Genomic DNA, 21965 nt, shown 5'->3' with positions numbered 1-21965 from the left:
TCTGCTGCGCTTAAAATTTCTTTTTTGGTTTGCTACAATGCCTTTTCTGAAACGTTGTCTCCCTCTGCTGGAACACTGACTTCTTTCATTTAATGCCTGCAGACTATAAAAGAGAAACCAACCCAAAAAGTTTGGTTGATTAGTCTGTGGCATTCTTTTAAACTGTTGCTTATGGCGGTCTCTGTGAGCTTCTCAGTGACATTCAGCCATCCAGGTATCCCGCCTGCAGTAGACGGAATGTGGCAATGGAACGCTGGCTGCGCGTGTCATAATAGGCTCTGAGCCTTTATATACCTGCGCACAGCAGCAGCCACCTTCAGTCTGCTGCTGGACAGCCAGCAGCAGCAGCAGCAGGAGAGGTAATTAATCAGCAACCCTCCTGCTAAGGGTAGACAGCTGCTCGTTCCACCCCCCCCCCCCCCGCCTTAATTGGTTCTCCTCCCTTCCAACGGTGTTGAGGCGGGTGGGAACAGCCGGGGGTTGAGGGTACTGTGCTAAAAGAGGTGGAGTTATGCAGATCTAAAACGCGTGAATTGCAGCAGCAGCAAGCCGAAAAGTGCAGGCATGTGAGGGATCTAGAGGTTGACAGCATGTCTTCTTAACGGGAGTCCAGGTGGCCATCTCCACAAATGGACTTTTCAGAATCCTTGGGTGGCACCGTAGTCGGAAACCAATTCTGGTTATCGCTTCTCGGCCTTTTGGCTAAGATCAAGTGTAGTATCTGTTCTTATCAGTTTAATATCTGATACGTCCCCTATCTGGGGACCATATATTAAATGGATTTTTAGAACAGGGAGATGGAAAAAGAGCTTGCTCTGTCCACTCCACGCATTGACCTGGTATTGCAGTATCTCCAGGACCGGTGCACCCCTTCTTTAATGCAGTTTCTAAAATCAGAAAGAATTGAATTCAATGCTTTTTGTTCATTTTGCTTGTTTGTCGGATTTTGGGATGGACTCTTTGGCTTTGCTTTTCTTCTCCTCATTGGATTTTTCATGTTAAAAGTTGCAGAAGCCAGATGACAAGCTCATTTTGGTTCAACTTCAGCAACTGTGCATTGCATTGCCATGTAATGTAATGTAATGCAATGCTATCTATCTAGCTCTCCCTCTATACTTCCTTTTGGATAAACAGACATATTAGGCAAGCATTTTGGAGCTTTCACCTAAATAACTACAGGTGGTGAGATAAGCTGCACAATATAATTGACCTTTCAGTATATTGTTGCACACACACCATCTATTTAGCAAATGCCCTTGTTATCAACAGCAGCCTTTTAAACTCACCTGAGCTAACAGGTATGTGAGCTGGTTACTCTGCTGCGCTTAAAATTTCTTTTTTGGTTTGCTACAATGCCTTTTCTGAAACGTTGTCTCCCTCTGCTGGAACACTGACTTCTTTCATTTAATGCCTGCAGACTATAAAAGAGAAACCAACCCAAAAAGTTTGGTTGATTAGTCTGTGGCATTCTTTTAAACTGTTGCTTATGGCGGTCTCTGTGAGCTTCTCAGTGACATTCAGCCATCCAGGTATCCCGCCTGCAGTAGACGGAATGTGGCAATGGAACGCTGGCTGCGCGTGTCATAATAGGCTCTGAGCCTTTATATACCTGCGCACAGCAGCAGCCACCTTCAGTCTGCTGCTGGACAGCCAGCAGCAGCAGCAGGAGAAGTAATTAATCAGCAACCCTCCTGCTAAGGGTAGACAGCTGCTCGTTCCACCCCCCCCCCGCCTTAATTGGTTCTCCTCCCTTCCAACGGTGTTGAGGCGGGTGGGAACAGCCGGGGGTTGAGGGTACTGTGCTAAAAGAGGTGGAGTTATGCAGATCTAAAACGCGTGGATTGCAGCAGCAGCAAGCCGAAAAGTGCAGGCATGTGAGGGATCTAGAGGTTGACAGCATGTCTTCTTAACGGGAGTCCAGGTGGCCATCTCCACAAATGGACTTTTCAGAATCCTTGGGTGGCACCGTAGTCGGAAACCAATTCTGGTTATCGCTTCTCGGCCTTTTGGCTAAGATCAAGTGTAGTATCTGTTCTTATCAGTTTAATATCTGATACGTCCCCTATCTGGGGACCATATATTAAATGGATTTTTAGAACAGGGAGATGGAAAAAGAGCTTGCTCTGTCCACTCCACGCATTGACCTGGTATTGCAGTATCTCCAGGACCGGTGCACCCCTTCTTTAATGCAGTTTCTAAAATCAGAAAGAATTGAATTCAATGCTTTTTGTTCATTTTGCTTGTTTGTCGGATTTTGGGATGGACTCTTTGGCTTTGCTTTTCTTCTCCTCATTGGATTTTTCATGTTAAAAGTTGCAGAAGCCAGATGACAAGCTCATTTTGGTTCAACTTCAGCAACTGTGCATTGCATTGCCATGTAATGTAATGTAATGCAATGCTATCTATCTAGCTCTCCCTCTATACTTCCTTTTGGATAAACAGACATATTAGGCAAGCATTTTGGAGCTTTCACCTAAATAACTACAGGTGGTGAGATAAGCTTCACAATATAATTGACCTTTCAGTATATTGTTGCACACACACCATCTATTTAGCAAATGCCCTTGTTATCAACAGCAGCCTTTTAAACTCACCTGAGCTAACAGGTATGTGAGCTGGTTACTCTGCTGCGCTTAAAATTTCTTTTTTGGTTTGCTACAATGCCTTTTCTGAAACGTTGTCTCCCTCTGCTGGAACACTGACTTCTTTCATTTAATGCCTGCAGACTATAAAAGAGAAACCAACCCAAAAAGTTTGGTTGATTAGTCTGTGGCATTCTTTTAAACTGTTGCTTATGGCGGTCTCTGTGAGCTTCTCAGTGACATTCAGCCATCCAGGTATCCCGCCTGCAGTAGACGGAATGTGGCAATGGAACGCTGGCTGCGCGTGTCATAATAGGCTCTGAGCCTTTATATACCTGCGCACAGCAGCAGCCACCTTCAGTCTGCTGCTGGACAGCCAGCAGCAGCAGCAGCAGGAGAGGTAATTAATCAGCAACCCTCCTGCTAAGGGTAGACAGCTGCTCGTTCCACCCCCCCCCGCCTTAATTGGTTCTCCTCCCTTCCAATGGTGTTGAGGCGGGTGGGAACAGCCGGGGGTTGAGGGTACTGTGCTAAAAGAGGTGGAGTTATGCAGATCTAAAACGCGTGGATTGCCGCAGCAGCAAGCCGAAAAGTGCAGGCATGTGAGGGATCTAGAGGTTGACAGCATGTCTTCTTTACGGGAGTCCAGGTGGCCATCTCCACAAATGGACTTTTCAGAATCCTTGGGTGGCACCGTAGTCGGAAACCAATTCTGGTTATCGCTTCTCGGCCTTTTGGCTAAGATCAAGTGTAGTATCTGTTCTTATCAGTTTAATATCTGATACGTCCCCTATCTGGGGACCATATATTAAATGGATTTTTAGAACAGGGAGATGGAAAAAGAGCTTGCTCTGTCCACTCCACGCATTGACCTGGTATTGCAGTATCTCCAGGACCGGTGCACCCCTTCTTTAATGCAGTTTCTAAAATCAGAAAGAATTGAATTCAATGCTTTTTGTTCATTTTGCTTGTTTGTCGGATTTTGGGATGGACTCTTTGGCTTTGCTTTTCTTCTCCTCATTGGATTTTTCATGTTAAAAGTTGCAGAAGCCAGATGACAAGCTCATTTTGGTTCAACTTCAGCAACTGTGCATTGCATTGCCATGTAATGTAATGTAATGCAATGCTATCTATCTAGCTCTCCCTCTATACTTCCTTTTGGATAAACAGACATATTAGGCAAGCATTTTGGAGCTTTCACCTAAATAACTACAGGTGGTGAGATAAGCTGCACAATATAATTGACCTTTCAGTATATTGTTGCACACACACCATCTATTTAGCAAATGCCCTTGTTATCAACAGCAGCCTTTTAAACTCACCTGAGCTAACAGGTATGTGAGCTGGTTACTCTGCTGCGCTTAAAATTTCTTTTTTGGTTTGCTACAATGCCTTTTCTGAAACGTTGTCTCCCTCTGCTGGAACACTGACTTCTTTCATTTAATGCCTGCAGACTATAAAAGAGAAACCAACCCAAAAAGTTTGGTTGATTAGTCTGTGGCATTCTTTTAAACTGTTGCTTATGGCGGTCTCTGTGAGCTTCTCAGTGACATTCAGCCATCCAGGTATCCCGCCTGCAGTAGACGGAATGTGGCAATGGAACGCTGGCTGCGCGTGTCATAATAGGCTCTGAGCCTTTATATACCTGCGCACAGCAGCAGCCACCTTCAGTCTGCTGCTGGACAGCCAGCAGCAGCAGCAGCAGGAGAGGTAATTAATCAGCAACCCTCCTGCTAAGGGTAGACAGCTGCTCGTTCCACCCCCCCCCGCCTTAATTGGTTCTCCTCCCTTCCAACGGTGTTGAGGCGGGTGGGAACAGCCGGGGGTTGAGGGTACTGTGCTAAAAGAGGTGGAGTTATGCAGATCTAAAACGCGTGGATTGCAGCAGCAGCAAGCCGAAAAGTGCAGGCATGTGAGGGATCTAGAGGTTGACAGCATGTCTTCTTAACGGGAGTCCAGGTGGCCATCTCCACAAATGGACTTTTCAGAATCCTTGGGTGGCACCGTAGTCGGAAACCAATTCTGGTTATCGCTTCTCGGCCTTTTGGCTAAGATCAAGTGTAGTATCTGTTCTTATCAGTTTAATATCTGATACGTCCCCTATCTGGGGACCATATATTAAATGGATTTTTAGAACAGGGAGATGGAAAAAGAGCTTGCTCTGTCCACTCCACGCATTGACCTGGTATTGCAGTATCTCCAGGACCGGTGCACCCCTTCTTTAATGCAGTTTCTAAAATCAGAAAGAATTGAATTCAATGCTTTTTGTTCATTTTGCTTGTTTGTCGGATTTTGGGATGGACTCTTTGGCTTTGCTTTTCTTCTCCTCATTGGATTTTTCATGTTAAAAGTTGCAGAAGCCAGATGACAACCTCATTTTGGTTCAACTTCAGCAACTGTGCATTGCATTGCCATGTAATGTAATGTAATGCAATGCTATCTATCTAGCTCTCCCTCTATACTTCCTTTTGGATAAACAGACATATTAGGCAAGCATTTTGGAGCTTTCACCTAAATAACTACAGGTGGTGAGATAAGCTGCACAATATAATTGACCTTTCAGTATATTGTTGCACACACACCATCTATTTAGCAAATGCCCTTGTTATCAACAGCAGCCTTTTAAACTCACCTGAGCTAACAGGTATGTGAGCTGGTTACTCTGCTGCGCTTAAAATTTCTTTTTTGGTTTGCTACAATGCCTTTTCTGAAACGTTGTCTCCCTCTGCTGGAACACTGACTTCTTTCATTTAATGCCTGCAGACTATAAAAGAGAAACCAACCCAAAAAGTTTGGTTGATTAGTCTGTGGCATTCTTTTAAACTGTTGCTTATGGCGGTCTCTGTGAGCTTCTCAGTGACATTCAGCCATCCAGGTATCCCGCCTGCAGTAGACGGAATGTGGCAATGGAACGCTGGCTGCGCGTGTCATAATAGGCTCTGAGCCTTTATATACCTGCGCACAGCAGCAGCCACCTTCAGTCTGCTGCTGGACAGCCCGCAGCAGCAGGAGAGGTAATTAATCAGCAACCCTCCTGCTAAGGGTAGACAGCTGCTCGTTCCACCCCCCCCCGCCTTAATTGGTTCTCCTCCCTTCCAACGGTGTTGAGGCGGGTGGGAACAGCCGGGGGTTGAGGGTACTGTGCTAAAAGAGGTGGAGTTATGCAGATCTAAAACGCGTGGATTGCAGCAGCAGCAAGCCGAAAAGTGCAGGCATGTGAGGGATCTAGAGGTTGACAGCATGTCTTCTTAACGGGAGTCCAGGTGGCCATCTCCACAAATGGACTTTTCAGAATCCTTGGGTGGCACCGTAGTCGGAAACCAATTCTGGTTATCGCTTCTCGGCCTTTTGGCTAAGATCAAGTGTAGTATCTGTTCTTATCAGTTTAATATCTGATACGTCCCCTATCTGGGGACCATATATTAAATGGATTTTTAGAACAGGGAGATGGAAAAAGAGCTTGCTCTGTCCACTCCACGCATTGACCTGGTATTGCAGTATCTCCAGGACCGGTGCACCCCTTCTTTAATGCAGTTTCTAAAATCAGAAAGAATTGAATTCAATGCTTTTTGTTCATTTTGCTTGTTTGTCGGATTTTGGGATGGACTCTTTGGCTTTGCTTTTCTTCTCCTCATTGGATTTTTCATGTTAAAAGTTGCAGAAGCCAGATGACAAGCTCATTTTGGTTCAACTTCAGCAACTGTGCATTGCATTGCCATGTAATGTAATGTAATGCAATGCTATCTATCTAGCTCTCCCTCTATACTTCCTTTTGGATAAACAGACATATTAGGCAAGCATTTTGGAGCTTTCACCTAAATAACTACAGGTGGTGAGATAAGCTGCACAATATAATTGACCTTTCAGTATATTGTTGCACACACACCATCTATTTAGCAAATGCCCTTGTTATCAACAGCAGCCTTTTAAACTCACCTGAGCTAACAGGTATGTGAGCTGGTTACTCTGCTGCGCTTAAAATTTCTTTTTTGGTTGCTACAATGCCTTTTCTGAAACGTTGTCTCCCTCTGCTGGAACACTGACTTCTTTCATTTAATGCCTGCAGACTATAAAAGAGAAACCAACCCAAAAAGTTTGGTTGATTAGTCTGTGGCATTCTTTTAAACTGTTGCTTATGGCGGTCTCTGTGAGCTTCTCAGTGACATTCAGCCATCCAGGTATCCCGCCTGCAGTAGACGGAATGTGGCAATGGAACGCTGGCTGCGCGTGTCATAATAGGCTCTGAGCCTTTATATACCTGCGCACAGCAGCAGCCACCTTCAGTCTGCTGCTGGACAGCCAGCAGCAGCAGCAGCAGGAGAGGTAATTAATCAGCAACCCTCCTGCTAAGGGTAGACAGCTGCTCGTTCCACCCCCCCCGCCTTAATTGGTTCTCCTCCCTTCCAACGGTGTTGAGGCGGGTGGGAACAGCCGGGGGTTGAGGGTACTGTGCTAAAAGAGGTGGAGTTATGCAGATCTAAAACGCGTGGATTGCAGCAGCAGCAAGCCGAAAAGTGCAGGCATGTGAGGGATCTAGAGGTTGACAGCATGTCTTCTTAACGGGAGTCCAGGTGGCCATCTCCACAAATGGACTTTTCAGAATCCTTGGGTGGCACCGTAGTCGGAAACCAATTCTGGTTATCGCTTCTCGGCCTTTTGGCTAAGATCAAGTGTAGTATCTGTTCTTATCAGTTTAATATCTGATACGTCCCCTATCTGGGGACCATATATTAAATGGATTTTTAGAACAGGGAGATGGAAAAAGAGCTTGCTCTGTCCACTCCACGCATTGACCTGGTATTGCAGTATCTCCAGGACCGGTGCACCCCTTCTTTAATGCAGTTTCTAAAATCAGAAAGAATTGAATTCAATGCTTTTTGTTCATTTTGCTTGTTTGTCGGATTTTGGGATGGACTCTTTGGCTTTGCTTTTCTTCTCCTCATTGGATTTTTCATGTTAAAAGTTGCAGAAGCCAGATGACAAGCTCATTTTGGTTCAACTTCAGCAACTGTGCATTGCATTGCCATGTAATGTAATGTAATGCAATGCTATCTATCTAGCTCTCCCTCTATACTTCCTTTTGGATAAACAGACATATTAGGCAAGCATTTTGGAGCTTTCACCTAAATAACTACAGGTGGTGAGATAAGCTGCACAATATAATTGACCTTTCAGTATATTGTTGCACACACACCATCTATTTAGCAAATGCCCTTGTTATCAACAGCAGCCTTTTAAACTCACCTGAGCTAACAGGTATGTGAGCTGGTTACTCTGCTGCGCTTAAAATTTCTTTTTTGGTTTGCTACAATGCCTTTTCTGAAACGTTGTCTCCCTCTGCTGGAACACTGACTTCTTTCATTTAATGCCTGCAGACTATAAAAGAGAAACCAACCCAAAAAGTTTGGTTGATTAGTCTGTGGCATTCTTTTAAACTGTTGCTTATGGCGGTCTCTGTGAGCTTCTCAGTGACATTCAGCCATCCAGGTATCCCGCCTGCAGTAGACGGAATGTGGCAATGGAACGCTGGCTGCGCGTGTCATAATAGGCTCTGAGCCTTTATATACCTGCGCACAGCAGCAGCCACCTTCAGTCTGCTGCTGGACAGCCAGCAGCAGCAGCAGGAGAGGTAATTAATCAGCAACCCTCCTGCTAAGGGTAGACAGCTGCTCGTTCCACCCCCCCCCGCCTTAATTGGTTCTCCTCCCTTCCAACGGTGTTGAGGCGGGTGGGAACAGCCGGGGGTTGAGGGTACTGTGCTAAAAGAGGTGGAGTTATGCAGATCTAAAACGCGTGGATTGCAGCAGCAGCAAGCCGAAAAGTGCAGGCATGTGAGGGATCTAGAGGTTGACAGCATGTCTTCTTAACGGGAGTCCAGGTGGCCATCTCCACAAATGGACTTTTCAGAATCCTTGGGTGGCACCGTAGTCGGAAACCAATTCTGGTTATCGCTTCTCGGCCTTTTGGCTAAGATCAAGTGTAGTATCTGTTCTTATCAGTTTAATATCTGATACGTCCCCTATCTGGGGACCATATATTAAATGGATTTTTAGAACAGGGAGATGGAAAAAGAGCTTGCTCTGTCCACTCCACGCATTGACCTGGTATTGCAGTATCTCCAGGACCGGTGCACCCCTTCTTTAATGCAGTTTCTAAAATCAGAAAGAATTGAATTCAATGCTTTTTGTTCATTTTGCTTGTTTGTCGGATTTTGGGATGGACTCTTTGGCTTTGCTTTTCTTCTCCTCATTGGATTTTTCATGTTAAAAGTTGCAGAAGCCAGATGACAAGCTCATTTTGGTTCAACTTCAGCAACTGTGCATTGCATTGCCATGTAATGTAATGTAATGCAATGCTATCTATCTAGCTCTCCCTCTATACTTCCTTTTGGATAAACAGACATATTAGGCAAGCATTTTGGAGCTTTCACCTAAATAACTACAGGTGGTGAGATAAGCTGCACAATATAATTGACCTTTCAGTATATTGTTGCACACACACCATCTATTTAGCAAATGCCCTTGTTATCAACAGCAGCCTTTTAAACTCACCTGAGCTAACAGGTATGTGAGCTGGTTACTCTGCTGCGCTTAAAATTTCTTTTTTGGTTTGCTACAATGCCTTTTCTGAAACGTTGTCTCCCTCTGCTGGAACACTGACTTCTTTCATTTAATGCCTGCAGACTATAAAAGAGAAACCAACCCAAAAAGTTTGGTTGATTAGTCTGTGGCATTCTTTTAAACTGTTGCTTATGGCGGTCTCTGTGAGCTTCTCAGTGACATTCAGCCATCCAGGTATCCCGCCTGCAGTAGACGGAATGTGGCAATGGAACGCTGGCTGCGCGTGTCATAATAGGCTCTGAGCCTTTATATACCTGCGCACAGCAGCAGCCACCTTCAGTCTGCTGCTGGACAGCCAGCAGCAGCAGCAGCAGGAGAGGTAATTAATCAGCAACCCTCCTGCTAAGGGTAGACAGCTGCTCGTTCCACCCCCCCCGCCTTAATTGGTTCTCCTCCCTTCCAACGGTGTTGAGGCGGGTGGGAACAGCCGGGGGTTGAGGGTACTGTGCTAAAAGAGGTGGAGTTATGCAGATCTAAAACGCGTGGATTGCAGCAGCAGCAAGCCGAAAAGTGCAGGCATGTGAGGGATCTAGAGGTTGACAGCATGTCTTCTTAACGGGAGTCCAGGTGGCCATCTCCACAAATGGACTTTTCAGAATCCTTGGGTGGCACCGTAGTCGGAAACCAATTCTGGTTATCGCTTCTCGGCCTTTTGGCTAAGATCAAGTGTAGTATCTGTTCTTATCAGTTTAATATCTGATACGTCCCCTATCTGGGGACCATATATTAAATGGATTTTTAGAACAGGGAGATGGAAAAAGAGCTTGCTCTGTCCACTCCACGCATTGACCTGGTATTGCAGTATCTCCAGGACCGGTGCACCCCTTCTTTAATGCAGTTTCTAAAATCAGAAAGAATTGAATTCAATGCTTTTTGTTCATTTTGCTTGTTTGTCGGATTTTGGGATGGACTCTTTGGCTTTGCTTTTCTTCTCCTCATTGGATTTTTCATGTTAAAAGTTGCAGAAGCCAGATGACAAGCTCATTTTGGTTCAACTTCAGCAACTGTGCATTGCATTGCCATGTAATGTAATGCAATGCAATGCTATCTATCTAGCTCTCCCTCTATACTTCCTTTTGGATAAACAGACATATTAGGCAAGCATTTTGGAGCTTTCACCTAAATAACTACAGGTGGTGAGATAAGCTGCACAATATAATTGACCTTTCAGTATATTGTTGCACACACACCATCTATTTAGCAAATGCCCTTGTTATCAACAGCAGCCTTTTAAACTCACCTGAGCTAACAGGTATGTGAGCTGGTTACTCTGGTGCGCTTAAAATTTCTTTTTTGGTTTGCTACAATGCCTTTTCTGAAACGTTGTCTCCCTCTGCTGGAACACTGACTTCTTTCATTTAATGCCTGCAGACTATAAAAGAGAAACCAACCCAAAAAGTTTGGTTGATTAGTCTGTGGCATTCTTTTAAACTGTTGCTTATGGCGGTCTCTGTGAGCTTCTCAGTGACATTCAGCCATCCAGGTATCCCGCCTGCAGTAGACGGAATGTGGCAATGGAACGCTGGCTGCGCGTGTCATAATAGGCTCTGAGCCTTTATATACCTGCGCACAGCAGCAGCCACCTTCAGTCTGCTGCTGGACAGCCAGCAGCAGCAACAGCAGGAAAGGTAATTAATCAGCAACCCTCCTGCTAAGGGTAGACAGCTGCTCGTTCCACCCCCCCCGCCTTAATTGGTTCTCCTCCCTTCCAACGGTGTTGAGGCGGGTGGGAACAGCCGGGGGTTGAGGGTACTGTGCTAAAAGAGGTGGAGTTATGCAGATCTAAAACGCGTGGATTGCAGCAGCAGCAAGCCGAAAAGTGCAGGCATGTGAGGGATCTAGAGGTTGACAGCATGTCTTCTTAACGGGAGTCCAGGTGGCCATCTCCACAAATGGACTTTTCAGAATCCTTGGGTGGCACCGTAGTCGGAAACCAATTCTGGTTATCGCTTCTCGGCCTTTTGGCTAAGATCAAGTGTAGTATCTGTTCTTATCAGTTTAATATCTGATACGTCCCCTATCTGGGGACCATATATTAAATGGATTTTTAGAACAGGGAGATGGAAAAAGAGCTTGCTCTGTCCACTCCACGCATTGACCTGGTATTGCAGTATCTCCAGGACCGGTGCACCCCTTCTTTAATGCAGTTTCTAAAATCAGAAAGAATTGAATTCAATGCTTTTTGTTCATTTTGCTTGTTTGTCGGATTTTGGGATGGACTCTTTGGCTTTGCTTTTCTTCTCCTCATTGGATTTTTCATGTTAAAAGTTGCAGAAGCCAGATGACAACCTCATTTTGGTTCAACTTCAGCAACTGTGCATTGCATTGCCATGTAATGTAATGTAATGCAATGCTATCTATCTAGCTCTCCCTCTATACTTCCTTTTGGATAAAGAGACATATTAGGCAAGCATTTTGGAGCTTTCACCTAAATAACTACAGGTGGTGAGATAAGCTGCACAATATAATTGACCTTTCAGTATATTGTTGCACACACACCATCTATTTAGCAAATGCCCTTGTTATCAACAGCAGCCTTTTAAACTCACCTGAGCTAACAGGTATGTGAGCTGGTTACTCTGCTGCGCTTAAAATTTCTTTTTTGGTTTGCTACAATGCCTTTTCTGAAACGTTGTCTCCCTCTGCTGGAACACTGACTTCTTTCATTTAATGCCTGCAGACTATAAAAGAGAAACCAACCCAAAAAGTTTGGTTGATTAGTCTGTGGCATTCTTTTAAACTGTTGCTTATGGCGGTCTCTGTGAGCTTCTCAGTGACATTCAGCCATCCAGGTATCCCGCCTGCAGTAGACGGAATGTGGCAATGGAACGCTGGCTGCGCGTGTCATAATAGGCTCTGAGCCTTTATATACCTGCGCACAGCAGCAGCCACCTTCAGTCTGCTGCTGGACAGCCAGCAGCAGCAGCAGCAGGAGAGGTAATTAATCAGCAACCCTCCTGCTAAGGGTAGACAGCTGCTCGTTCCACCCCCCCCCGCCTTAATTCGTTCTCCTCCCTTCCAACGGTGTTGAGGCGGGTGGGAACAGCCGGGGGTTGAGGGTACTGTGCTAAAAGAGGTGGAGTTATGCAGATCTAAAACGCGTGGATTGCAGCAGCAGCAAGCCGAAAAGTGCAGGCATGTGAGGGATCTAGAGGTTGACAGCATGTCTCCTTAACGGGAGTCCAGGTGGCCATCTCCACAAATGGACTTTTCAGAATCCTTGGGTGGCACCGTAGTCGGAAACCAATTCTGGTTATCGCTTCTCGGCCTTTTGGCTAAGATCAAGTGTAGTATCTGTTCTTATCAGTTTAATATCTGATACGTCCCCTATCTGGGGACCATATATTAAATGGATTTTTAGAACAGGGAGATGGAAAAAGAGCTTGCTCTGTCCACTCCACGCATTGACCTGGTATTGCAGTATCTCCAGGACCGGTGCACCCCTTCTTTAATGCAGTTTCTAAAATCAGAAAGAATTGAATTCAATGCTTTTTGTTCATTTTGCTTGTTTGTCGGATTTTGGGATGGACTCTTTGGCTTTGCTTTTCTTCTCCTCATTGGATTTTTCATGTTAAAAGTTGCAGAAGCCAGATGACAAGCTCATTTTGGTTCAACTTCAGCAACTGTGCATTGCATTGCCATGTAATGTAATGTAATGCAATGCTATCTATCTAGCTCTCCCTCTATACTTCCTTTTGGATAAACAGACATATTAGGCAAGCATTTTGGAGCTTTCACCTAAATAACTACAGGTGGTGAGATAAGCTGCACAATATAATTGACCTTTCAGTATATTGTTGCACACACACCATCTATTTAGCAAATGCCCTTGTTATTAACAGCAGCCTTTTAAACTCACCTGAGCTAACAGGTATGTGAGCTGGTTACTCTGCTGCGCTTAAAATTTCTTTTTTGGTTTGCTACAATGCCTTTTCTGAAACGTTGTCTCCCTCTGCTGGAACACTGACTTCTTTCATTTAATGCCTGCAGACTATAAAAGAGAAACCAACCCAAAAAGTTTGGTTGATTAGTCTGTGGCATTCTTTTAAACTGTTGCTTATGGCGGTCTCTGTGAGCTTCTCAGTGACATTCAGCCATCCAGGTATCCCGCCTGCAGTAGACGGAATGTGGCAATGGAACGCTGGCTGCGCGTGTCATAATAGGCTCTGAGCCTTTATATACCTGCGCACAGCAGCAGCCACCTTCAGTCTGCTGCTGGACAGCCAGCAGCAGCAGCAGCAGGAGAGGTAATTAATCAGCAACCCTCCTGCTAAGGGTAGACAGCTGCTCGTTCCACCCCCCCCGCCTTAATTGGTTCTCCTCCCTTCCAACGGTGTTGAGGCGGGTGGGAACAGCCGGGGGTTGAGGGTACTGTGCTAAAAGAGGTGGAGTTATGCAGATCTAAAACGCGTGGATTGCAGCAGCAGCAAGCCGAAAAGTGCAGGCATGTGAGGGATCTAGAGGTTGACAGCATGTCTTCTTAACGGGAGTCCAGGTGGCCATCTCCACAAATGGACTTTTCAGAATCCTTGGGTGGCACCGTAGTCGGAAACCAATTCTGGTTATCGCTTCTCGGCCTTTTGGCTAAGATCAAGTGTAGTATCTGTTCTTATCAGTTTAATATCTGATACGTCCCCTATCTGGGGACCATATATTAAATGGATTTTTAGAACAGGGAGATGGAAAAAGAGCTTGCTCTGTCCACTCCACGCATTGACCTGGTATTGCAGTATCTCCAGGACCGGTGCACCCCTTCTTTAATGCAGTTTCTAAAATCAGAAAGAATTGAATTCAATGCTTTTTGTTCATTTTGCTTGTTTGTCGGATTTTGGGATGGACTCTTTGGCTTTGCTTTTCTTCTCCTCAATGGATTTTTCATGTTAAAAGTTGCAGAAGCCAGATGACAAGCTCATTTTGGTTCAACTTCAGCAACTGTGCATTGCATTGCCATGTAATGTAATGTAATGCAATGCTATCTATCTAGCTCTCCCTCTATACTTCCTTTTGGATAAACAGACATATTAGGCAAGCATTTTGGAGCTTTCACCTAAATAACTACAGGTGGTGAGATAAGCTGCACAATATAATTGACCTTTCAGTATATTGTTGCACACACACCATCTATTTAGCAAATGCCCTTGTTATTAACAGCAGCCTTTTAAACTCACCTGAGCTAACAGGTATGTGAGCTGGTTACTCTGCTGCGCTTAAAATTTCTTTTTTGGTTTGCTACAATGCCTTTTCTGAAACGTTGTCTCCCTCTGCTGGAACACTGACTTCTTTCATTTAATGCCTGCAGACTATAAAAGAGAAACCAACCCAAAAAGTTTGGTTGATTAGTCTGTGGCATTCTTTTAAACTGTTGCTTATGGCGGTCTCTGTGAGCTTCTCAGTGACATTCAGCCATCCAGGTATCCCGCCTGCAGTAGACGGAATGTGGCAATGGAACGCTGGCTGCGCGTGTCATAATAGGCTCTGAGCCTTTATATACCTGCGCACAGCAGCAGCCACCTTCAGTCTGCTGCTGGACAGCCAGCAGCAGCAGCAGCAGGAGAGGTAATTAATCAGCAACCCTCCTGCTAAGGGTAGACAGCTGCTCGTTCCACCCCCCCCGCCTTAATTGGTTCTCCTCCCTTCCAACGGTGTTGAGGCGGGTGGGAACAGCCGGGGGTTGAGGGTACTGTGCTAAAAGAGGTGGAGTTATGCAGATCTAAAACGCGTGGATTGCAGCAGCAGCAAGCCGAAAAGTGCAGGCATGTGAGGGATCTAGAGGTTGACAGCATGTCTTCTTAACGGGAGTCCAGGTGGCCATCTCCACAAATGGACTTTTCAGAATCCTTGGGTGGCACCGTAGTCGGAAACCAATTCTGGTTATCGCTTCTCGGCCTTTTGGCTAAGATCAAGTGTAGTATCTGTTCTTATCAGTTTAATATCTGATACGTCCCCTATCTGGGGACCATATATTAAATGGATTTTTAGAACAGGGAGATGGAAAAAGAGCTTGCTCTGTCCACTCCACGCATTGACCTGGTATTGCAGTATCTCCAGGACCGGTGCACCCCTTCTTTAATGCAGTTTCTAAAATCAGAAAGAATTGAATTCAATGCTTTTTGTTCATTTTGCTTGTTTGTCGGATTTTGGGATGGACTCTTTGGCTTTGCTTTTCTTCTCCTCAATGGATTTTTCATGTTAAAAGTTGCAGAAGCCAGATGACAAGCTCATTTTGGTTCAACTTCAGCAACTGTGCATTGCATTGCCATGTAATGTAATGTAATGCAATGCTATCTATCTAGCTCTCCCTCTATACTTCCTTTTGGATAAACAGACATATTAGGCAAGCATTTTGGAGCTTTCACCTAAATAACTACAGGTGGTGAGATAAGCTGCACAATATAATTGACCTTTCAGTATATTGTTGCACACACACCATCTATTTAGCAAATGCCCTTGTTATCAACAGCAGCCTTTTAAACTCACCTGAGCTAACAGGTATGTGAGCTGGTTACTCTGCTGCGCTTAAAATTTCTTTTTTGGTTTGCTACAATGCCTTTTCTGAAACGTTGTCTCCCTCTGCTGGAACACTGACTTCTTTCATTTAATGCCTGCAGACTATAAAAGAGAAACCAACCCAAAAAGTTTGGTTGATTAGTCTGTGGCATTCTTTTAAACTGTTGCTTATGGCGGTCTCTGTGAGCTTCTCAGTGACATTCAGCCATCCAGGTATCCCGCCTGCAGTAGACAGAATGTGGCAATGGAACGCTGGCTGCGCGTGTCATAATAGGCTCTGAGTCTTTATATACCTGCGCACAGCAGCAGCCACCTTCAGTCTGCTGCTGGACAGCCAGAAGCAGCAGCAGGAGAGGTAATTAATCAGCAACCCTCCTGCTAAGGGTAGACAGCTGCTCGTTCCACCCCCCCCCCCCCGCCTTAATTGGTTCTCCTCCCTTCCAACGGTGTTGAGGCGGGTGGGAACAGCCGGGGGTTGAGGGTACTGTGCTAAAAGAGGTGGAGTTATGCAGATCTAAAACGCGTGGATTGCAGCAGCAGCAAGCCGAAAAGTGCAGGCATGTGAGGGATCTAGAGGTTGACAGCATGTCTTCTTAACGGGAGTCCAGGTGGCCATCTCCACAAATGGACTTTTCAGAATCCTTGGGTGGCACCGTAGTCGGAAACCAATTCTGGTTATCGCTTCTCGGCCTTTTGGCTAAGATCAAGTGTAGTATCTGTTCTTATCAGTTTAATATCTGATACGTCCCCTATCTGGGGACCATATATTAAATGGATTTTTAGAACAGGGAGATGGAAAAAGAGCTTGCTCTGTCCACTCCACGCATTGACCTGGTATTGCAGTATCTCCAGGACCGGTGCACCCCTTCTTTAATGCAGTTTCTAAAATCAGAAAGAATTGAATTCAATGCTTTTTGTTCATTTTGCTTGTTTGTCGGATTTTGGGATGGACTCTTTGGCTTTGCTTTTCTTCTCCTCATTGGATTTTTCATGTTAAAAGTTGCAGAAGCCAGATGACAAGCTCATTTTGGTTCAACTTCAGCAACTGTGCATTGCATTGCCATGTAATGTAATGTAATGCAATGCTATCTATCTAGCTCTCCCTCTATACTTCCTTTTGGATAAACAGACATATTAGGCAAGCATTTTGGAGCTTTCACCTAAATAACTACAGGTGGTGAGATAAGCTGCACAATATAATTGACCTTTCAGTATATTGTTGCACACACACCATCTATTTAGCAAATGCCCTTGTTATCAACAGCAGCCTTTTAAACTCACCTGAGCTAACAGGTATGTGAGCTGGTTACTCTGCTGCGCTTAAAATTTCTTTTTTGGTTTGCTACAATGCCTTTTCTGAAACGTTGTCTCCCTCTGCTGGAACACTGACTTCTTTCATTTAATGCCTGCAGACTATAAAAGAGAAACCAACCCAAAAAGTTTGGTTGATTAGTCTGTGGCATTCTTTTAAACTGTTGCTTATGGCGGTCTCTGTGAGCTTCTCAGTGACATTCAGCCATCCAGGTATCCCGCCTGCAGTAGACGGAATGTGGCAATGGAACGCTGGCTGCGCGTGTCATAATAGGCTCTGAGCCTTTATATACCTGCGCACAGCAGCAGCCACCTTCAGTCTGCTGCTGGACAGCCAGCAGCAGCAGCAGCAGGAGAGGTAATTAATCAGCAACCCTCCTGCTAAGGGTAGACAGCTGCTCGTTCCACCCCCCCCCGCCTTAATTGGTTCTCCTCCCTTCCAACGGTGTTGAGGCGGGTGGGAACAGCCGGGGGTTGAGGGTACTGTGCTAAAAGAGGTGGAGTTATGCAGATCTAAAACGCGTGGATTGCAGCAGCAGCAAGCCGAAAAGTGCAGGCATGTGAGGGATCTAGAGGTTGACAGCATGTCTTCTTAACGGGAGTCCAGGTGGCCATCTCCACAAATGGACTTTTCAGAATCCTTGGGTGGCACCGTAGTCGGAAACCAATTCTGGTTATCGCTTCTCGGCCTTTTGGCTAAGATCAAGTGTAGTATCTGTTCTTATCAGTTTAATATCTGATACGTCCCCTATCTGGGGACCATATATTAAATGGATTTTTAGAACAGGGAGATGGAAAAAGAGCTTGCTCTGTCCACTCCACGCATTGACCTGGTATTGCAGTATCTCCAGGAGCGGTGCACCCCTTCTTTAATGCAGTTTCTAAAATCAGAAAGAATTGAATTCAATGCTTTTTGTTCATTTTGCTTGTTTGTCGGATTTTGGGATGGACTCTTTGGCTTTGCTTTTCTTCTCCTCATTGGATTTTTCATGTTAAAAGTTGCAGAAGCCAGATGACAAGCTCATTTTGGTTCAACTTCAGCAACTGTGCATTGCATTGCCATGTAATGTAATGTAATGCAATGCTATCTATCTAGCTCTCCCTCTATACTTCCTTTTGGATAAACAGACATATTAGGCAAGCATTTTGGAGCTTTCACCTAAATAACTACAGGTGGTGAGATAAGCTGCACAATATAATTGACCTTTCAGTATATTGTTGCACACACACCATCTATTTAGCAAATGCCCTTGTTATCAACAGCAGCCTTTTAAACTCACCTGAGCTAACAGGTATGTGAGCTGGTTACTCTGCTGCGCTTAAAATTTCTTTTTTGGTTTGCTACAATGCCTTTTGTGAAACGTTGTCTCCCTCTGCTGGAACACTGACTTCTTTCATTTAATGCCTGCAGACTATAAAAGAGAAACCAACCCAAAAAGTTTGGTTGATTAGTCTGTGGCATTCTTTTAAACTGTTGCTTATGGCGGTCTCTGTGAGCTTCTCAGTGACATTCAGCCATCCAGGTATCCCGCCTGCAGTAGACGGAATGTGGCAATGGAACGCTGGCTGCGCGTGTCATAATAGGCTCTGAGCCTTTATATACCTGCGCACAGCAGCAGCCACCTTCAGTCTGCTGCTGGACAGCCAGCAGCAGCAGCAGCAGGAGAGGTAATTAATCAGCAACCCTCCTGCTAAGGGTAGACAGCTGCTCGTTCCACCCCCCCCCCCGCCTTAATTGGTTCTCCTCCCTTCCAACGGTGTTGAGGCGGGTGGGAACAGCCGGGGGTTGAGGGTACTGTGCTAAAAGAGGTGGAGTTATGCAGATCTAAAACGCGTGGATTGCAGCAGCAGCAAGCCGAAAAGTGCAGGCATGTGAGGGATCTAGAGGTTGACAGCATGTCTTCTTAACGGGAGTCCAGGTGGCCATCTCCACAAATGGACTTTTCAGAATCCTTGGGTGGCACCGTAGTCGGAAACCAATTCTGGTTATCGCTTCTCGGCCTTTTGGCTAAGATCAAGTGTAGTATCTGTTCTTATCAGTTTAATATCTGATACGTCCCCTATCTGGGGACCATATATTAAATGGATTTTAAGAACAGGGAGATGGAAAAAGAGCTTGCTCTGTCCACTCCACGCATTGACCTGGTATTGCAGTATCTCCAGGACCGGTGCACCCCTTCTTTAATGCAGTTTCTAAAATCAGAAAGAATTGAATTCAATGCTTTTTGTTCATTTTGCTTGTTTGTCGGATTTTGGGATGGACTCTTTGGCTTTGCTTTTCTTCTCCTCATTGGATTTTTCATGTTAAAAGTTGCAGAAGCCAGATGACAAGCTCATTTTGGTTCAACTTCAGCAACTGTGCATTGCATTGCCATGTAATGTAATGTAATGCAATGCCATCTATCTAGCTCTCCCTCTATACTTCCTTTTGGATAAACAGACATATTAGGCAAGCATTTTGGAGCTTTCACCTAAATAACTACAGGTGGTGAGATAAGCTGCACAATATAATTGACCTTTCAGTATATTGTTGCACACACACCATCTATTTAGCAAATGCCCTTGTTATCAACAGCAGCCTTTTAAACTCACCTGAGCTAACAGGTATGTGAGCTGGTTACTCTGCTGCGCTTAAAATTTCTTTTTTGGTTTGCTACAATGCCTTTTCTGAAACGTTGTCTCCCTCTGCTGGAACACTGACTTCTTTCATTTAATGCCTGCAGACTATAAAAGAGAAACCAACCCAAAAAGTTTGGTTGATTAGTCTGTGGCATTCTTTTAAACTGTTGCTTATGGCGGTCTCTGTGAGCTTCTCAGTGACATTCAGCCATCCAGGTATCCCGCCTGCAGTAGACGGAATGTGGCAATGGAACGCTGGCTGCGCGTGTCATAATAGGCTCTGAGCCTTTATATACCTGCGCACAGCAGCAGCCACCTTCAGTCTGCTGCTGGACAGCCAGCAGCAGCAGCAGCAGGAGAGGTAATTAATCAGCAACCATCCTGCTAAGGGTAGACAGCTGCTCGTTCCACCCCCCCCCCCGCCTTAATTGGTTCTCCTCCCTTCCAACGGTGTTGAGGCGGGTGGGAACAGCCAGGGGTTGAGGGTACTGTGCTAAAAGAGGTGGAGTTATGCAGATCTAAAACGCGTGGATTGCAGCAGCAGCAAGCCGAAAAGTGCAGGCATGTGAGGGATCTAGAGGTTGACAGCATGTCTTCTTAACGGGAGTCCAGGTGGCCATCTCCACAAATGGACTTTTCAGAATCCTTGGGTGGCACCGTAGTCGGAAACCAATTCTGGTTATCGCTTCTCGGCCTTTTGGCTAAGATCAAGTGTAGTATCTGTTCTTATCAGTTTAATATCTGATACGTCCCCTATCTGGGGACCATATATTAAATGGATTTTAAGAACAGGGAGATGGAAAAAGAGCTTGCTCTGTCCACTCCACGCATTGACCTGGTATTGCAGTATCTCCAGGACCGGTGCACCCCTTCTTTAATGCAGTTTCTAAAATCAGAAAGAATTGAATTCAATGCTTTTTGTTCATTTTGCTTGTTTGTCGGATTTTGGGATGGACTCTTTGGCTTTGCTTTTCTTCTCCTCATTGGATTTTTCATGTTAAAAGTTGCAGAAGCCAGATGACAAGCTCATTTTGGTTCAACTTCAGCAACTGTGCATTGCATTGCCATGTAATGTAATGTAATGCAATGCTATCTATCTAGCTCTCCCTCTATACTTCCTTTTGGATAAACAGACATATTAGGCAAGCATTTTGGAGCTTTCACCTAAATAACTACAGGTGGTGAGATAAGCTGCACAATATAATTGACCTTTCAGTATATTGTTGCACACACACCATCTATTTAGCAAATGCCCTTGTTATCAACAGCAGCCTTTTAAACTCACCTGAGCTAACAGGTATGTGAGCTGGTTACTCTGCTGCGCTTAAAATTTCTTTTTTGGTTTGCTACAATGCCTTTTCTGAAACGTTGTCTCCCTCTGCTGGAACACTGACTTCTTTCATTTAATGCCTGCAGACTATAAAAGAGAAACCAACCCAAAAAGTTTGGTTGATTAGTCTGTGGCATTCTTTTAAACTGTTGCTTATGGCGGTCTCTGTGAGCTTCTCAGTGACATTCAGCCATCCAGGTATCCCGCCTGCAGTAGACGGAATGTGGCAATGGAACGCTGGCTGCGCGTGTCATAATAGGCTCTGAGCCTTTATATACCTGCGCACAGCAGCAGCCACCTTCAGTCTGCTGCTGGACAGCCAGCAGCAGCAGCAGCAGGAGAGGTAATTAATCAGCAACCCTCCTGCTAAGGGTAGACAGCTGCTCGTTCCACCCCCCCCGCCTTAATTGGTTCTCCTCCCTTCCAACGGTGTTGAGGCGGGTGGGAACAGCCGGGGGTTGAGGGTACTGTGCTAAAAGAGGTGGAGTTATGCAGATCTAAAACGCGTGGATTGCAGCAGCAGCAAGCCGAAAAGTGCAGGCATGTGAGGGATCTAGAGGTTGACAGCATGTCTTCTTAACGGGAGTCCAGGTGGCCATCTCCACAAATGGACTTTTCAGAATCCTTGGGTGGCACCGTAGTCGGAAACCAATTCTGGTTATCGCTTCTCGGCCTTTTGGCTAAGATCAAGTGTAGTATCTGTTCTTATCAGTTTAATATCTGATACGTCCCCTATCTGGGGACCATATATTAAATGGATTTTTAGAACAGGGAGATGGAAAAAGAGCTTGCTCTGTCCACTCCACGCATTGACCTGGTATTGCAGTATCTCCAGGACCGGTGCACCCCTTCTTTAATGCAGTTTCTAAAATCAGAAAGAATTGAATTCAATGCTTTTTGTTCATTTTGCTTGTTTGTCGGATTTTGGGATGGACTCTTTGGCTTTGCTTTTCTTCTCCTCATTGGATTTTTCATGTTAAAAGTTGCAGAAGCCAG

At 45.2% G+C, this 21965-nt stretch overlaps 17 non-coding genes across 17 annotated transcripts; all 17 read left to right on the top strand.

The window, feature by feature from the left end:
- Window positions 1-682: 682 nt before the first annotated feature.
- Window positions 683-873, top strand: LOC141186987 (U2 spliceosomal RNA). The gene has a single exon (XR_012261215.1). It is a non-coding gene; the product is annotated as a U2 spliceosomal RNA (small nuclear RNA).
- A 1117-nt stretch (window positions 874-1990) lies between these two features.
- Window positions 1991-2181, top strand: LOC141186986 (U2 spliceosomal RNA). The gene has a single exon (XR_012261214.1). It is a non-coding gene; the product is annotated as a U2 spliceosomal RNA (small nuclear RNA).
- Window positions 2182-3300: 1119 nt separating this feature from the next.
- LOC141186985 (U2 spliceosomal RNA) lies at window positions 3301-3491 on the top strand. The gene has a single exon (XR_012261213.1). It is a non-coding gene; the product is annotated as a U2 spliceosomal RNA (small nuclear RNA).
- Window positions 3492-4610: 1119 nt separating this feature from the next.
- Window positions 4611-4801, top strand: LOC141186984 (U2 spliceosomal RNA). The gene has a single exon (XR_012261212.1). It is a non-coding gene; the product is annotated as a U2 spliceosomal RNA (small nuclear RNA).
- A 1113-nt stretch (window positions 4802-5914) lies between these two features.
- LOC141186982 (U2 spliceosomal RNA) lies at window positions 5915-6105 on the top strand. Its single transcript, XR_012261210.1, has one exon. It is a non-coding gene; the product is annotated as a U2 spliceosomal RNA (small nuclear RNA).
- A 1117-nt stretch (window positions 6106-7222) lies between these two features.
- LOC141186981 (U2 spliceosomal RNA) lies at window positions 7223-7413 on the top strand. Its single transcript, XR_012261209.1, has one exon. It is a non-coding gene; the product is annotated as a U2 spliceosomal RNA (small nuclear RNA).
- Window positions 7414-8529: 1116 nt separating this feature from the next.
- LOC141186980 (U2 spliceosomal RNA) lies at window positions 8530-8720 on the top strand. Its single transcript, XR_012261208.1, has one exon. It is a non-coding gene; the product is annotated as a U2 spliceosomal RNA (small nuclear RNA).
- Window positions 8721-9838: 1118 nt separating this feature from the next.
- On the top strand, window positions 9839-10029 carry LOC141186979 (U2 spliceosomal RNA). Its single transcript, XR_012261207.1, has one exon. It is a non-coding gene; the product is annotated as a U2 spliceosomal RNA (small nuclear RNA).
- A 1118-nt stretch (window positions 10030-11147) lies between these two features.
- LOC141186978 (U2 spliceosomal RNA) lies at window positions 11148-11338 on the top strand. Its single transcript, XR_012261206.1, has one exon. It is a non-coding gene; the product is annotated as a U2 spliceosomal RNA (small nuclear RNA).
- Window positions 11339-12457: 1119 nt separating this feature from the next.
- Window positions 12458-12648, top strand: LOC141186976 (U2 spliceosomal RNA). Its single transcript, XR_012261205.1, has one exon. It is a non-coding gene; the product is annotated as a U2 spliceosomal RNA (small nuclear RNA).
- A 1118-nt stretch (window positions 12649-13766) lies between these two features.
- Window positions 13767-13957, top strand: LOC141186975 (U2 spliceosomal RNA). The gene has a single exon (XR_012261204.1). It is a non-coding gene; the product is annotated as a U2 spliceosomal RNA (small nuclear RNA).
- Window positions 13958-15075: 1118 nt separating this feature from the next.
- Window positions 15076-15266, top strand: LOC141186974 (U2 spliceosomal RNA). Its single transcript, XR_012261203.1, has one exon. It is a non-coding gene; the product is annotated as a U2 spliceosomal RNA (small nuclear RNA).
- Window positions 15267-16386: 1120 nt separating this feature from the next.
- LOC141186973 (U2 spliceosomal RNA) lies at window positions 16387-16577 on the top strand. The gene has a single exon (XR_012261202.1). It is a non-coding gene; the product is annotated as a U2 spliceosomal RNA (small nuclear RNA).
- A 1119-nt stretch (window positions 16578-17696) lies between these two features.
- LOC141187191 (U2 spliceosomal RNA) lies at window positions 17697-17887 on the top strand. The gene has a single exon (XR_012261400.1). It is a non-coding gene; the product is annotated as a U2 spliceosomal RNA (small nuclear RNA).
- Window positions 17888-19008: 1121 nt separating this feature from the next.
- On the top strand, window positions 19009-19199 carry LOC141184553 (U2 spliceosomal RNA). Its single transcript, XR_012259297.1, has one exon. It is a non-coding gene; the product is annotated as a U2 spliceosomal RNA (small nuclear RNA).
- A 1121-nt stretch (window positions 19200-20320) lies between these two features.
- On the top strand, window positions 20321-20511 carry LOC141184552 (U2 spliceosomal RNA). The gene has a single exon (XR_012259296.1). It is a non-coding gene; the product is annotated as a U2 spliceosomal RNA (small nuclear RNA).
- Window positions 20512-21629: 1118 nt separating this feature from the next.
- Window positions 21630-21820, top strand: LOC141186972 (U2 spliceosomal RNA). Its single transcript, XR_012261201.1, has one exon. It is a non-coding gene; the product is annotated as a U2 spliceosomal RNA (small nuclear RNA).
- The last annotated feature ends 145 nt before the right edge of the window (window positions 21821-21965 follow it).

Source organism: Phyllobates terribilis, unplaced genomic scaffold (assembly GCF_046119375.1).
Source record: "Phyllobates terribilis strain yellow unplaced genomic scaffold, ASM4611937v1 Scaffold_40__1_contigs__length_11209783, whole genome shotgun sequence".
Lineage (NCBI taxonomy): Eukaryota > Metazoa > Chordata > Amphibia > Anura > Dendrobatidae > Phyllobates > Phyllobates terribilis.
The sequence above is the reverse complement of the archived record's forward strand: the minus strand, read 5'-3'. Positions and strand labels throughout refer to the sequence as shown.